This window comes from Sturnus vulgaris, chromosome 5, assembly GCF_052056855.1.
Source record: "Sturnus vulgaris isolate bStuVul1 chromosome 5, bStuVul1.hap1, whole genome shotgun sequence".
In the NCBI taxonomy this organism is placed as follows: Eukaryota; Metazoa; Chordata; class Aves; order Passeriformes; family Sturnidae; genus Sturnus; species Sturnus vulgaris.
Window position 1 is genome coordinate 53722566 of NC_142247.1, and position 17439 is coordinate 53740004.

Below are 17439 nucleotides of genomic sequence, written 5' to 3' on the forward strand. Positions count from 1 at the left end.
TTACATCAAAATTATTTGTATATAGGTAATTAGTATTATGAGGTGGTGGAAAATATTAGAATCAAATACAGAAGCAAGGGATGGCAATTTTAGTACCTTGTGTAATAACGAGCAAAATTTGCATGTTTCTCTTCAACAATGTTATTCTATAATGATACAAATAGAGCTTTAAAGAGGATTCTGTAGGCAATTTATACTGGTGTATGTAGCTGTTTTTGCAGGTGGAGATCTTGCACAGAAATAAAAAGCCTTTTAACATCTGTAAGAACAATTGCCCAAGAGACAAAAACGACAGAGAGGAAGAGGATGCCATTGAAAATTATGACTATTACTGTAGAACTTGTTCTTTCTGCATGTTCCATAACAACCATCAGTCAGGGTGAAAGTGAATCTGTTCTTTATCACAATTATTTTCTTCCAATTTGTGTCCAAGTTTCTTGACATAAACTGGTGGGCTTCTGGCACTCATTTTCCCTTTGGAACCTAAACAGAAAATTAAAAAAAAAAAAAAAAAGATTAATTTGTGGAAAAAAAAAATCAAACTACCAATCCACAGCAAACAAAAAATCCTCAACAACAACAAAACCAAAAACACTCCAAACCAAAACAAGAAAAAACCCTTTAGAATTGCTTTAACATTACAAAGTAAAAGTGAGAGCAGAGGAAGTTACATTTCAGGAATGCCAGTTTCAACAGTTTCCCTAATTTGAAACTGCAGTGGTTCTATGAGCTTGAGTCACATTTGAGTTTTTTCTTGACCTTTTGTAGAAAGAAGCAGGTGTGAGGGAATAGTCAGTTCCCCGTGTACATGTTACACTAATGAACACAACCTTAGGAAGGCAAGGCAAAGTCATAAACACCAAGAAGTTATTCTCCATTCCCCTGCCTCCCATCCAGGGGGTGATCAGGGCTTTTCAGAAAGTGTTTAGCTGATACAATCTATCCTATTGTGATTTTCAATTTACAGCGCAAGTGATTGACTGATGTTGCTTGTTAATGTAGTGAATACGTTTCTGTATATGTTTTATCTGTGTGGTTTAGGCTGTGTTGAAATTGCATCAATTTACAGTGTTAACTGTTATGCACCATAAATAGAGCCTGCATGGAAATTTGAATTGGGAACTAAATGAGCAGATGCAGAGATAATTCCAGCTGTCACTATTAATATTTCCAATTTTTTTTTTAAACACATACTTCTCCAATTTTAAATACAAGTTTGGGGCTATGTATGGATAAAACAGGAATCCACTTTTACTGAGATATTGCTCAGCCAGGTAGCACATAAGCTGGTGTACCCCCAGAGCACAACCAGGGGTGCCACATTCTGCCTCACATAGCAGGCATTGGCTGCCTGCCCTGCAGGAAACACCTGCCCAGAGAGGTGTGTGCTACTGATACTGCAGATGAAGACCTTGCCAATACACAAACAGATTCTCCTTCAGCCCTTTGTGACTTTCCAACTCAAAGTTTAAGGGCCCCTTGGTGCAGTTTCCCTTTGGGACCATACCAGAGGAGAGGCCATAAAGCCAGCATGGAAATCTGCCAGATGCCAACAAATAGCCAAGATTTGGTAGAAGAATTATATCGTGTTTTAATATTATACTTTGCTTATCTAGACAGAAAGAGTCTAGTATCAATGTCATCAAATGTGTGCAGATATCTTTACCTATAAACAGATCTGAATCCTCAGCTAGATATTCCTTCTTCCCTAGATGAGGTGGGGATATAGGACAAAGCAAATGGTTGGAACATATTGTAAAGGTGAAGGTCTGCAGGAAAGACAATTTGCTCCATTATAATAATCTCATTTATGTGCTTTAATCTTGGAGACAGCACAAAATGTTTTCCAGGCACCCCTAACCTACCCAGCATAGCTGCACTTGCTGCATATTTATCCTTAGCAAACTGATTTTACAGATCTACATCCTAAAACTTGTAGGGAATAGCTCCCTCCCCTGCAAAAGATAAGGTATTGCTGCAAGTCATAGAGGACCAATCTTGTTGTTAAGTGTTAAAGGGAAAATCAGCCCATTTAATTGGATTGCAGTGGTAAATTGCACTTGCTGATATGTTTCTATATTATTTACTATGTTTAGTGTGTAATTTGTGAATTGTACGCTGACATCTAGGCTATAAATTCATTTACAAATACAGTAAGAGTCTTTAAGAAACACAATAGAAACAGCTAATTAAGGAAATTTTTCCCTAGAAAAACAACAAACTTCTTATAGACTTTTCTTCTCTGATTGGAGGTCTTATACAGTCTTTCAATAAAAAGATAAAAGAAGCATCTGTTTCATAATCATCATTTAGACAGCATAATAATGTGAGAACGCAAATACTACAAGAACTGTAGATGCTGGGTCAGTCCTCAGAAAGTATTTGATATCCAAGTCTTTGATAACAGTGTAAGATTAGCATAAACAGAGAGCAAACGTTTCATTACAAAAAAACACCCCAAAGCCCTCAAACTGCCACTTCCCTGCAGGATAAAACTTTAGAGTTCATTTTCATGAATTGTAAAATGTCAGGTGTTTGCAAGAGAAAGCGTGGAGTACTGTAACAGATTATGCATCCTCTGGAAGAGGTATGGCCTAAGAAGAAAATTAGTGGGTTTACCAAAGATGAAAAGTGACTTAGATAATATTTTCTGCTTGCATTTGCTTAAAAAGTATTTGTTGCAGCAGAACTCTCATTGGGGAGCCAGGATGAACCAGGACACAGATTCTCACTTAATGACATGAAAATGGGCCTGGTTTATTCATCTTTACAGCTCTGCCATCCTGACTCTGACTACAGCAAGCTCCTGCCGTAGGGTCCAGCTGCAGACTCTGACTGCAAGTATGGGTTTGCAGACTGAACACAGCTTTCACCAGCTCAGCTATGACAGCAGGCTGTAACTCCATCAGAGCCAGACTGACCCCACAGCAGATCTTTTACTGCAGCAACTCTCTTTCTTGTTTTATTCTTCTTTGTGTCTCTCTGAATCGTTCCTCAGAGCTCCTCAAAGTCCCCTGCTTCCAAGATTCCCCACCAACCAGCCAACCCACCCCTTTTATCACACTTATCTTTATTAGTCCCAGCTGTGAAACATTAAGGGCAAGGCTGTTCCTCTTATTTGGTAATTAGTACAACTGTGACTTATCAGGGGTGAGCTCACCTCTAATCTTTTCTTTTAAACCTACAGGTATTTAGGAATATCCATACTAATTGAGACCCCTGAGTACAACAGTAATAAAAATAATAAATATATTGTGGACATAGATCAAAGTCCCCTTCTTCCCTTGTATTAGGATTAGAAGTATGAAATTATAAGAAATATCAGAATATATCTTTTTAATAATAGAAATAGTGTTTACAGTAATAAACTTCTCTGTTGTTGTCCAGTAAATTTGTAAAGGTTTTTTAATGGGCAGGCCCAGCTGTAGTGGCACAAAATCCTGCTCATCTCAGAATCAAAATGGTCCCCTTCTGGTACACTGCACAGAAGGAGCTGGATTTTAAAACTGGATGAAGAAGTTTATGTTTCACCTTGGTTAGAAATCAATATATTAAAAGTTTTTCACATCCTACATATTTTGCAGGCCCACAGTTGGAGAACAAGCTATTAACTTTGCTCTGAAGCGTCCAGAATTTTTACTTCCACTAATATGTTTCCTTTGGTCCTGAAAGTGTAATTATTAAGAAGCATGTCTTTACCTTTAGCAATAGTCACTCTATCAATTGGTAAAACATACTCATGTAAGTTGTCAGAAGGAAACTGACTATTTTAAGAACAATAAAAAGATGCTGGTGTGCTTGTGATGAGTTTCCCCTGCCTGGACACCAGGTGCCCACTAAGCTGCTCTATCATTCCCCTCCTCAGTAGGACAGAGAGACAAAATAAAACGAAAAAAAAAAAGGTGGTTTGAGAAAGGAAAATGGAAAGGTTTTATTCTCTGCTTCCCATCAGCAGACAATGTCTGGCCTCTTCCTAGGAACAAAGGTTTCATCACCCACAGTAGTTATTCCAGAAGGCAAACATTGCAAATAACAAATGCCCTTCTTTCCTCCTCCTTTCTCTTAGCTTTTATATTTATTCTAAGGTATGAAATATCCTCTTAGTCAGTTTGTGTCAGCAGTCCTGATTTTGTCCCCTCTCAAGACCTTCCCACCCCCAGCCTCCAGTGGAGTGGTGGAATGTTGGAGTGAGAGCATAGATGCTGCGCCAGCACTGCTCAGCAGTAGCCAAAAACTGGGGTGTTATTTGGGATCTTTCTAGCTCCCAATATAAAGCACAGCACTGTGGGGGCTCTGGGACAGAAATTACCTCCATCTCAGCCAGAGCCTTTCACATGTTACATGTCTATTCTCATTTCCATGGGAACTACCAGGCAGGGTACAGGGTACAGAGTACTTCAGGTCTCCACCTGTCACTGCTGACATCCACCATTCTCAGTCTTTCCTTTGCTTCCTGATGAATCTTTGTAAAGATGGAATAGGAATTCAGATCATAGTCATCACCAAACTATTCCTGGAATATAAGAAATAAACCTGGCAGAATTAGTAACATGGGATTCTGGATGCACTGTACTGTGTTTCCTTTTCCTTTTTTTCATTCATCAAATATTTTAAAACCTGAAATTACATTATGGTTGTTGTTGGCACTCTTTTGTTGGGTTTCCCTTCATATTCTGGAGTCTAATTTTTCAGCCACAATAAAGGACATAACCTTACTGAGACTGATTATGATGCCCCAGGTTCTTTCAAATTACACACTGGCCCACAGTTGAAGACAGTGTGCAAATATATAAATACACACATAGCTTGCAGTGCTGTTTTTTCAAAGCTAATCCATTAGCAAAGACAAAATATTGAGAATAGTTATTGATATGAGAAGCCAGACCCATACTATAATACAAAGCAAGACTTTTAAAGTAAGATTGAATGGGTGGATATCCATTTAGTTTAATAACTATAGAATTTATAAACAATAGTCTGAAGAACAAAAGAGAGTAAAATCTCATAAAATTGTCATCTTCTTTTTTATGATTTTAGACGATATTGAAATTTGCTGACATTTACAAGGAGCAGCTGTGGTCACTTAGTTGGTTCAGTTTTGAGAAGTCTGAGGGCTCCTAATCACAGTCTACAACTTCCTCTGGGGGCCAGAGCTGTTGGTCTCATCTCTTTGCAGACAGGATGTGAGGAAATAAAATGAAGAAGTTCAGATTGAATGTTAGGCAAATGTCTCTCATCTGACAAAAGCTCAGGAAGAGTATAAGAAAGAGCATTGTTGAATAATGTCCTTTGATGTGGTTCAGTGGTTTAAGAGTGCGCTATGCCAGAGAGTTCATATTTCTAATTAGTCAGGAATAGCCTGGAAGTAGGAACTGCTAAGCAATTAACTGTGGGTGTAGAACCCATAAGGAATTAAGCACAGGGAAGTTTTTGGTGAAAACGCACTCTTCCTGAAACTGAAATCAAAATGCACCTATTGATTTCAGCAGCATTGGCAATGTATTAACTGCATCATTTACCAGTTCACCTGCCAGTTTGTCCTTGATCTGTTTGCTTTTCTTATCCTTAATGCATCCAGTGTGACCATCATCTCCTATTTCATGCTAGAAAGGCTGTGTAACCAGCAGCTTTTTCAATCCACAAGAGCAAAATGTTAAGAGTTTCAGCTGATGGCCTAAAACCCTGTCTCTATTGATGTAGTGCCAGTGAGGTGGTGTGGCTGCAGGGGGCAACACCAACCTCGTCAGCAAAGCAATCTTCATTGCTTGTGGCCTCCGGGACTGGAAAGAATTAAAGCCAGAAGGAATGAGGTGAACTTTAGAATGATGTCATTGTGTATTGCCAAATAAATAATTCCCTGTGGCACTGCATAGAGTAAGGACCCAGTGTGGGGAGTAGAAGGAATGGTGGGCTTGTGCCATGACTGCATTCAACTAAAAGTTGGTGTCTTCTAGTTGCTTTGTTGATAGCAGCATACAGAAAATTCCTAAATATTTAAAGGAGAAATTAAATATGTTATGGATTTTTCACGGTCTTTACACTGGGAAGAGTTATGTGCAACATTAAGCTTAAATTGATTTTCAGTGTTTGAGCACTGGCCTGGACAATGGGTCTAATTAGTATCTACAGTTATTTAAATAGCAGAATTGAATGTCTGGGTTGCAACAGTTCTCCTCTTGGTTTAAAATTATGTTTTGTTAATGAAACTCTTCTTGTGATTCTGACAGGTGAATTTAATTGGGAACTGTAAACATCAGACAAAACTTGGCTTTGCTATTTAAGCTACAATAGTTTTGCCCGAGTACTTAGCTTAGAAACAAACAAGGAAAACGGAAGCTGAGCCACAAAAAAACCCAGCTGCTGTAAAGCACATCTCGTGGGAACCATAAATCTATATTTATAAAGAGGCTAAATTTGCCGTGATCCTTTGTCAATATACATTTGGTATTTTGAGGTCTTTTCCATGAGCTTTGTGCAAAGCAGGCAGAAAACTGGCCAGCGTGGTTCCTGTGTTTTATCAGAAAATTCAAATCCCTTACTGTCTAAATCAGAATTCCTTTCTTCATCCTGTGTAAAGAAGGCATTTTGGGACAGAACAACTGCCAAAATGGGTCCTGGAAGGGCTCTGGGTCTCTACTTTTATGTTCACCCAAGAAACCAGAAAACAGCTGGTACATGTTAAATTTACCAGTTGACTCAGAGAAGAAATATATCTGCCTCACACTGTGTTGCAATCCTTAGCTACTTGTTACATTTAGACAAAAAAATTGTGTGGCTATTAAATGCTGATTTCCTTCCAGAGTGAGAAAACAAGACAGATTTATAACTAAATGTGTATGACAGACTTCTAACCTAATCCTTCAACTTCTGAATACCCTCAGTTCCCATCGAGGCCTTGTGAAATAGAGGAGTAATAGCACCTTGCAGACAAATGAAGGAAAGACTATTCGGGGGTTGCAAATCCAACAAAATCAATGACAGAGCTTTGGTAGAGGGGTCACACCAGGGATATCACAATATCACACATTTTCCTTACCTTCCCTTACCTCAGATTGCATTCTGGATGAGTCATATTTAGAGGGTGGGGGCTTTTTTTCTCTGCACAAACTATTATGGAATTTTAATAGCAGCAAAGTGTAATGTTAACCCCTGTGATCTGAGTGATGTTCCTCTAATTTGCAATCTCTTAATTAAGGTCTGACATGGCTCAGCTATTATTTACACTTATAGTGGTTGGCCATCTGGGCTTCACTAATAAATAAGCACTTTAATGGCTGAACTACTTAATAACCCTTCAGTGAAAGAAGATGAAAATTAAGGAAATTCTTTCATTATGAGAATATGATGTGCCATCTAATTCTTCAAAAGCAGATGTCACTCAAATTCAATTAAGCTGTTTAATGAACTGAATGCTTATTAGTAACTTGATGGAAGGTTTGACACAATTAAAGCAAATACAAATGGCTCGTATGACTTTATCTTGTCATGTCTCTGCCTTTTGCTACTTTCCCAAAATATCAATCTGTATTTTTTCTTATAATATGTGATAAATTTGCATTGTGTGGTCTGAAATAAGAGCTTATGAAAATTGTTAACAGACATATTTTTCTTATTTTCACTTCCAAATGTGTAGTATGTGTCTCACAAAAAACGTCTCAAATTATTCAAATGTGAGGCAGTCATGAATGTTGTTGGTTAGATAGCCAGCAGAGCTTAGTTTAGTGATTTACCCTCTTTTGTAAGTGACAGATTGGGAGAGATATTAAAGCTGCTTTTTCTGTGTAAACAATGCCTTATAATATGCCAAGCTTTACAGCATGTTAATGAAATCCATATATAAGTTCATCCTGGTTTATTAAGAAACAGACATGCAATAGTCACTGGTTATTAAAATGTTATTCAGCACTTCATATTTTAGAATGTGCTTCCCTCCTCCTTGTTTCCCTCATCCCTATGACTTTTTAAATTAGCTAATTATTGCTTAGTACTTATTACTTACAAAATTAAGAATGGATTATCTTCATTACAAACTTAAATCCATATTGCAGACTACCTGGCACACAGCTTTCATGGCATTATGAGGTGTCTATTTCAGTCTTTCCCAACAGGAATATGAAGTTGTGTGGATGAGGTGTAGCTCATCCTGGCTCTGCAGTGGTGGGATAGACTTAAAGAAGTTCTAGAGGTGCTGTGCTTCCCACACCGTGTGTGCATGGCAGCTGCTGCCGTGCTGCAAAACTTCTCCCCACAGGAGTCACTGCCCAAGTGCCTTCCTTGGCTTTGCCGTGGCAGCAAGGTCAGCTGCACCTGCCCAAAGCAAACATTGGTAGGAAATGTTTAGTCCTGCATGGGAGTGGGAGAAAGGCTAGAACGTCCTTCTAAAAATCTGGGGTTTAGACTAGATCTGGTGCAAGTATCTATTTATTATAAGCAAATTGAATTTTTCAAATGTGTTGGTAATTCTGAAACAATGACTTAAACCCAAGAAGAAATCCTGAAGTGAATCTGAATGCAGATGCTCTGGATGGACAGCTTCCTGCTAAGGAGTGGGAAGAGAAGCCTGTCCTTCACACATTGATCTCAGATCCAGGGTCTGATTTCCAGACTCCATGATGGGAAGAGATGACCTGGGAGCCCAGAGCCACCCACATGGTGACACAGCCCTAGAGCAGTAGAGCCTGAAAAACAAGGCTCTTCAGCATCTGCTGCTGCCAGGCACCTGGCAAGCCTCCAGCTGAGCATGGTCTATGTTCCAGCAGAAGGCTTTGAACAGGCTGCATTTCTGCAAAATGCTTGCACTTAGACTTGTAATTGTTCATTTTATAAAACAATTTTAAGGCTGCTTTTGCCATCTCCTAGCCTAGATTTTTGCTGTATCAACAACCTGCAGTAGAACTTATGTCCATTTCTTTCTTCATGCAGGAATACAGAGCTATCTGGAAAGCACTGCTCCACCCTCTAATTCTTAAATGTGTCCCTCTGTTTCAGAAAATAGCCAAAGGTACTCTTTGAGTAAGAGTTTGACACTTGTATTTTGAGGTCGCTGCAACTGTTGTGTCTTTTTAATTGGCTGTTAATATTTTGGATTGGAACTCACCCCATTTGTGCTTTTCCATGTACAGAAGTCATAGATCTGTGTTAGGAAGTAGGTATGTTTATTTATCTATCAATGTACTGATAACAATATTGAAGTGTAAGGACTTTATAGCTGAGACATGCCTAAAGCTTGTGACATGGAAAAAGTTTTAAGTTTCTCTGGAAGAAAAGACAGATTTTTAAAATTTTAATTTGGAAACATGGTAACATATCCAAGCTAAACCTACTTGACAACCAGAGATTCGCTAGAAAATCTTCTGAATACTTAAAAAATGCAACAAAATAAAGTGCAATAAAAGCAGTGATTTCAAAAATGTGCGTCATTCTTCTTCTCATTTCTGTGGCTATGGTCATCATCTGCAATCACAAGTTCTTTTGGAAGGTGAATTGCAAGCATGTAAAATATGCTATTCTCTTTTCCTACAACTCCTGTGCTTTCCTGTTCTGCCTAGTTTAAACTTCTAGGATGTTTAGCCAGTAAAATTCTACTGAATTATGCTCGGACACACGTCTTCCTTAAGAAAGTTCATTTTCTTTCCTTGGTTAAGTTCTCCTCATAGGTACTTGGGTGGGTGAAGGCTCACTTATGAGGATTCATCTGGGTGAAATCTTACTCTGTTTCCTTCAGAGTTAAATGTAACATGGGTCTTTTTCTAAGGCAAGGCTAGCCACATCTTATAAAAATTATGATCTCTGCACCAAGTGCTGTGATTATTCAGCAGAAAAATGAGTCTTTCACTTGGGGTATTTAATAGGAAAATGTAAACTTGTCCTGCCAGTGCTCAGAGCTGACTGAAACCCATGTTGGCATGGTTATTACAGTTCTAAGCTAGGTCTGATCCTTCATGTTCCTGTGGCTCAGAGTAAGGGCAGTGTGTATAGCTTGTGCACCTCGGTACAATACTCTCTTTTTTTCAGTCTGAAAAGAAGGACTATTATCTAAGAAGGATAAAAAAGGATATTATCTAAGGACATTATATTAAAAAGGTAGTCTGAAATTAACAGAGATAATTCTGAAATTTGAACAGATCTCCAGATGTCCTCCAATACAAAAGCTTTTAAAAAATTCAGTGCGAATACTTTGTGATACACTATCCGAGGACTGCCCTGTCCGCTTGGTCTTTTTAGCTGTGGCTACATGTCACTAAAGGCTCATCAGCAAATCCAGTTCATTTCTGTCACTTATTGCCACTCCTTCTCAGCTCTGATAACCCAACTTTTCATGTGACTTTTTCATAGGTGCATTTGTGGAATAACACAGACTAAGTGATCACTTTCTAACATTTCTTTTTAAGGAAATCTTTTATTTTAGGCCAGGACATTTAAAATTTGTTTGGAGAGCTGCCATGCTCAAATCCAGAGGAGATGATAAACTTTTGGAGAGAGGGTATAGGAGAACACAGCTGGGTACAAATGTAAATCTGGAAGTGGATTTGCTGCCAGTAGAATAGCAGCTTGTGTGGAGAGAGGCCTACTTCTTTCTAACTCACTATCATTTAAAAATTAAAAATTCTCAGTTAAGCTCTTTTAGCATTTTTTGATGGTGAAATTCTCAAAATTCAGAAAGGATTTCCAGAACAGGATAGTCAGCAACACCTGCTGGGCTTTTAATGACTTCTGGAAGCAAGAAACAGGTTTTGGTGAGGAAAGAACACAAGCTTTATTAAAGGTGAAATATCTTTTTCTGTATGTTCTCAGGGCAACCCTGCGTAAATAAGAGTAGGCAAGGGAAAAAAAAGTAATGTTTCCTATTCACATGCCCTCCATTCATCTGTTTCATGTATGAGTTGCATCTCATCATAAGCACACACAACTTAAAACAAAAACTGTCTCCATATACCTGTCTGGGAGGGCACAGCACATATGATTCCCAAGTCTGGCTGTGGTTCCTGCCTAGACTGGCTTAAAAATTATGCATTAGTCAGATATTTTCTGCCCATGGAAATAAAAAAGGAAATGCTTCAGACGTACTTCTAATAAGATAATATGTTTGCTCAGGCTGAGCTTTGGATTTTGCCTAAGTACACACATGGCTAGCTAAATGAATGAGCCTATGGCAAACCATATGCAAAAATAAATGTCATCATTTTCTTGGACAGCAGTGCAGGACTCAGGGAAGACAAGTGCTTGTATCTATGCTTGTCTCTTCTCTAGAGCAAATTTTTGGTCATCACCCTCAATTTGTGTATATTTAAGTGGATTTCCCTTTAAAAGTATGCTGATGCTGCCAGAACAATAAGGGTAAACGTGAAAAACTTAAAAATCCTCCAGATATATAGATTCACATTACAAAACAGAGGATGAGTAAAAGTTTCAGGCTAGCAGATCTTATTTACAAGGAAAGCACTTATTTTCCAGTATCTGCAGATAATAATAATATCCAGAAGAGAATTCTGTGAAGAATCTCTCTATTTCTTCTTTTACACATTGATAAATAGAGCACCATTTTCTTTCAATGAGCACATACATCTTTGGGCTGCAGTACTTCTAGTACAATTAAAAGAAGAGATAAGATACTCATTTGCTCAATTTTTTAAAGGCCTTTCCATCCACTTGCATGTCTCTTAGTATTAGATGATAGTGCCACTGCCTGAAGTACAGCTGGGTATAAGCTGCAACAGATTGTCTGATTTCTAAGGGGTTGATTTAACCTTAAAAATATGGCTGTGGTTCTGTACTATACAAAACAGATGGGTTGTTTGTACAATTAGGCCTTAAGTGTTAAGTTCTACTCTTGATTAAAATGCCCAAGGCCTCTATTACCAACTATCAGTTGTGTGTCTCTAGTACGGGGGAAGGGTACAACCCTGAATGTTAAATAATGTGTTTGTCAGACAGCTAGGGACAGAAGGATAGCACACTGCACATTTCTGTCCAATGTTATTCCTGCTCTCAATTTGATAAATTGAACCATTTATGGATCATAATTGATTTGTATTTATCAAAATCCCACATGTCATCAAGGGCCTGACTCTGCTCCATCAGTGAACATGACAGAATTTTTGGATTAACAACTTTCCAAGTTATTTATTATGTAATTTCTAAGTTATTTATTATTTTTTTCTCTTTAACTAAGATTAGGATACCTTGGGCAGCAGTGGCCAGACATCAGTGTCAGTGCAAGCATCTGGTCCTGAGCTTGCAAAGTTAGAGGCTGTACTGGGTACAGATGCACACCTGTCCATATGTGTTTTGAAACTGTTCAGACACAGTTATCATAAACTGTGATTTAATCTGCTGCTTCTATTTTGAATTTGTCAGGGGTCTATTTTAGATCTAGACCAGTTGTTGCATTTTTTAATATCTAACCTTTGAAAATTAATTTGAGGACCATCAGGAGAGTACTGCTATATTCTTTGAAAATTGATGGTGTTATATACCGAGGAGGTGCCAGTTCTTTTGGGTTCCCAGGAAGAAAGGCCCTGACACTCAGAGCTGATAAGATGATTTATTACGTGTGGCAATTGTAGAGGAAGTGACAGCAATCTGAGTCCCTTAGAAGCTGAGAAGTGCAGCTGTTGCAGTCAGAGGAGCCCCTTGTTGTGGGTCACAGCACAGCACACGATGTTCTGCTGGGGCTGGGGTTTGCCAGCTCCGGGTTCCCTGGCATTCCCAGGTATGGACTCATCCATCATTGACAGCTGTCACGTTCAGAATCTGCACTCAGCTCTGAAGAGTCCTGGGGACAGTGCACTCCAATACTCTTAGCTTAATAAAGGTATGGGTCCCAAAGAGGGTTATACATAAAATTATGGTTGAATACATATATTGAATACAAGAAAATTGGATACCTGTGAATTTGTTATGTATACGTTAATCAGTTATGCTATGCTATAAAGCAGTTGCATGGTATCTGTAAGAAAAAAACCCCTTTTCAATACAGTGCCTCTTCTGAGGCCTCTGCTCTATTTGAGCAAGTAGTCTTGTGCTTCTCATCAGATTAAGTTTTTATTTACTATTTGATTTAAGTTTCAGATGAAAATTCTTTACCAAAGCTGAATTACCAACAGCAGAATATATCACTGTCCCATTTTTCCATGTGTCAGTTTCAATTATAAGTGATTTCAAATTTTGATTTGCTTTGTTGCACGTGCTCTTGACAGAAGTATTTGGTACAGCTCTGTGCTTTCTTGACACATATTAGCCAATGACCTTAATATTTAAGATGAGTACCTTTGCCATAGCCCCTAAGAAAAGAGCTCAGGATTCCCTGCTCCATCACATCATATCAGCTACTTCTTTATCCAGATTGAAAAGTAGGCCAGACATTCACATCCTACTAGACCTTAAAGCAATGCTAAACGAATTTTGAAAATGATTGCTCTTTCTAAACTGCCTTGATAAGCTTGCTGTGAAAAGGTACACTTAGAGGGTCTCATTGTGGAATACCTCTATGCCAGAAAAAATGATCCGAGTAGGTCCTGGAACTTAGTGAATGACAAATATTGCAATTTTGCCAATTCTTTTTTCCATAGAGTTTTTATAGCATAAAAACAACTTCCTGTAACTGGACCCAGAGGAATTAAACTTGTTTAGAAACATAATTTTGAATTAGTCAAATTAATCACCTACAACAGATTGGAATAATATTCAAAATGTTATTTAGTATCAAATCATATAGAGCATGGCAGTCAACTGATCTGCATTAGGATTTGCAAGGTACAATATCTGATTTATAGAACTGCCATGTTAGATATTTAAGGTTCACTCCTCATTCCTCATTGCTCTTTCATGTGTAACTTCTGACCTTTCCCAACCCTTCAAACAAAGCTTTCGAACTTTTCTTTTCTGCTTCTGTTTCCTGCAAGAAAGACCCAAGCCACAGCACATTGCTAAACAAATGCATTGACTGACCTGTAGGGAAAAAGCAATTCTTCACCTTTCTCCTTACTTTTAAGGCTGTTTGGTTTATTCTCAACAAAACAGCAAATAATGGAAGCAGATGTTTCCCTTTAAGTCAAATGTGGTTTTCTGGGCAGTGAGACCTTACACACATGTCATGGTTTAGGTATGGCAGTTCCCAATTCAGTGCCTCACCAAGACTCTCCAGACCATGGTCTGCTCTCTCTCACTCCCCCATTTTCCCCTCTCTGTCCCTTGCAGCAGAATGGGGAAGAGAATTGGAGACACAAAAGGCAAAGGTTACAACTTGAGATAACAATTTACTGGAAACAGCAATGAAACAAGAAAATGAACATTAACAGCAACAATACTAATGACAGAGAGTACAAGAAAAGAAATTACGCACATGGAAGAAAATCCCCAGTGGTAGACCAGAGGGGGCTCTGCCATGCTTAATCCACTGCAAGGAACCTCTCCTCAGCAGGGTCCCTTCCTCCCACCCCTGGCAGTGCTGTGAAGTGGTACAGAATAAGATCTGCATCCCAGCCATGGCCACTCCTGGCTACTGCAAATAACTTCCCCCTGTCCTGACGAGACTCAGACACACCACAGTGCACATATCAGGGCACCTCTGCATGACAGGACATCACAGGGCAGCCTGTCCAGATGGCCTCTGACATCTCTGTATCCTGGGCTTATGTCAAACACAGTCACTCCAATGTCTCCATTCTTATTAATGGGATTTTACTCCTTTAGCATAGTAAATATGTTAGAAAAAGTGTATTCTTCAAGACGGAGTAGCAAATGAATGTATGTCAGAGTGACAGCATTTAAGACAGCTGGGTGGTGAAAGCCCCTTACCCACCCCGTTAAAAACAATAAAGAACTCTTTTGGTAAACACACACCCTGTCAGCGACTGATTGTATTTGTCACTTCAAACATGGCTTCAGAGAGGCTTTGAATTGGTTAAGACCTCATTTGTAGACAGAGGAAGGAAGAAAGAAAGAAAGAAAATCTATAATTAAATATTCTCCAGCAGCAGATTTCAGTTTCAGTTTCACTGCTCTTTTAACAAAAAAATTCAAGCCATACTTACCAACTGCCATTATACAGAGAACTTTCAGTGAAGTAACACCTCTGTAATTCAAAGGCACCTGATAATCGGCCTTTGAAATGACAGCTGAAAATGGATTCAATTCTAAAGGTTTGGCTAGTACAAAACTGCATTTTTTTTGCCAGTGTCAGTTTAGCAGTGTCAGTCCACAGGCTGCACATACAGAGAGTAGAAAGTACAAACCAAAGTTATGCTTAAAGCTTTGTGTAATAGAACAGTTGATATAAAAAAACCCCACCCCAAACCAAAACCCAAACCCTTTTTCTTTGCTGGCACGTATTTCCCCATTCAGCATATATCCTTGTAAAAAATTCAAATTAAAACAAGTATCTACTAAATGTAGATTTATTCCTAGACTTTCAGTCTGCACTGCTTATATAGACAAAGGGTACCTAAATAGTTTTATGGAGATACCACTGTAGGCATGTATCAGTTGCAGCAGAAAACAAGGAAAAAATACATTGTTCTGGGGGCAAGTCCACCCATAGCTTTACCACAAATATTAATTCATTAATTGTGGCATAATTTTGTTCTACATTTTTAAAGCACTTTGGATCTGGTATTCCATCATTAGATGAATGTTTGCTCAAGTCATAGTTCTTATTTGGAATTTCATGTAGAGGAAATGCTATGAACAGGAGCTGCAGCAAACTGTCTCATAAAGACTCTCTTTCACTTCTTTCTTTTATTATTGTCCTCTGGAACTGTTCTTTCCTTCTGTCTCCAATTTATGCTGATTTTTTGTTTCCAATTCTTAATATTCACTGTACACTTTGTATAACACTTGAAGTAAATTCTTACTTGGATGTTTTTTTCTCTCCTCCACCGAATCAACATTTTTTGTAGGGGTCCCATTGCACCTGAAGAACTTGAAAATATGTATCACTGCAAGAACTAGAACATGTATTTGCTTAATTTTTTCACAACTCCATTTAAATATTTGGCCTTGCCCTATACAGTAGTATCCCAGTCCCTGACAGTTTTACATCTTAGTGCAATGGCTTGGCCAAAAAGTCACCTAATGTGCATAAATTCTCATGATCTAAAACACTGTGGTATTGAAAAGCTAAGCACTCATCCCTGTTAAGACAATAAACCCTCTTCCTTCTGTTGCAAACCTCAGCTTGTATCCTCTGGGCTCCACTGTCCTTCCTAAAATCCCACCTCCTGCTGCTCAGTAGCCAAAGGATCAGCATTAAGCTAAGCACTTCACAGCCTTGTCTGTAAATCTCTGGATCCCGTAACTGCAAAAGCTGATGAGAAAGTTCAATCACTACTGAACAGCAGGTCACCTACCAGGAATGCCTCTTTGTTTCTGCAATACGTTATTTATTTACATTCTGTCTTTGCAGCTAGCGTTTCAAGAGTATGACATGCCTTAAGTTTTAAATTCCCTTAAAACACAGACTTCAAAGAGAAAATTACACAATCATTCCTAAAAACACTATTCCAAACCTATTTTTTCCCTGAAAATACCTTTTTTCTTTTTTATTACAATTTTATCACTTTTTTTGCACTTATCCATGTAATTGGAGCAAGTAATAGGTTTACATTCCTTTATTGGTCTTTTATAGTTCTATTACTTATCCACACAGCTCCTCCTTTTATATTCAGATATTCTCCTCCCTTGATGATGTTGCTGTGTGTGATGTACTTCAGATTCCATGCATAATTTCCTCTTCTAGTAGGAAGGTGATGTTTGGAAGGTGATGTTTTGATTCAGTTTTCCTATATGCTGGCATGTATATGTATGTGAAGGAAAAATGACATGAAACCAGCAAGACATGCCTGGAGTTTTCACTGGATCTTAGTGTACTAGTATTAACCAAATCTCCTACCGGTTCAGATTTTAAATGTCTTCAAATTATGTATTTCACTAATTTAATGTGCAACTGCACATTTCAATGTGCCTCTGTTGAATTAAAAAGTATTACAGAAGACATTTGATCTTTTATTAATGTTTTAGAAACTGAAAACATACATCTGGTCAAGAACCTCACCAATGGAAATAAGCCTTTTATTTGTAACTAAGAAAATTTTAAGTAATGGCTAGAAGTCACTGCTGCCTGAGATGCTCATCTTTCAGAAGCCAGAGCCTGCCGGGGCTGCACCATCAGGACACAACATTCCCAGGATTTCACCCACCAGTCACACACTCAGCACTGACCAGGACAGGTAACAAAGGTTCAAGTCCCACCTCAGTGACTCCCACTGCTCCATACAAAGGCTACGAATGAGAGCCATTTTAAAATGTCTGTCCACTAATTCCTTTCTATACAGTGATCTTTAGTATGAACAAATATATCATTATTAATTTCTACGCATTTAGAAGAAGAATTAACATGTACATTTTAATTCAACAAACTATACATTCATTTGGAGCATT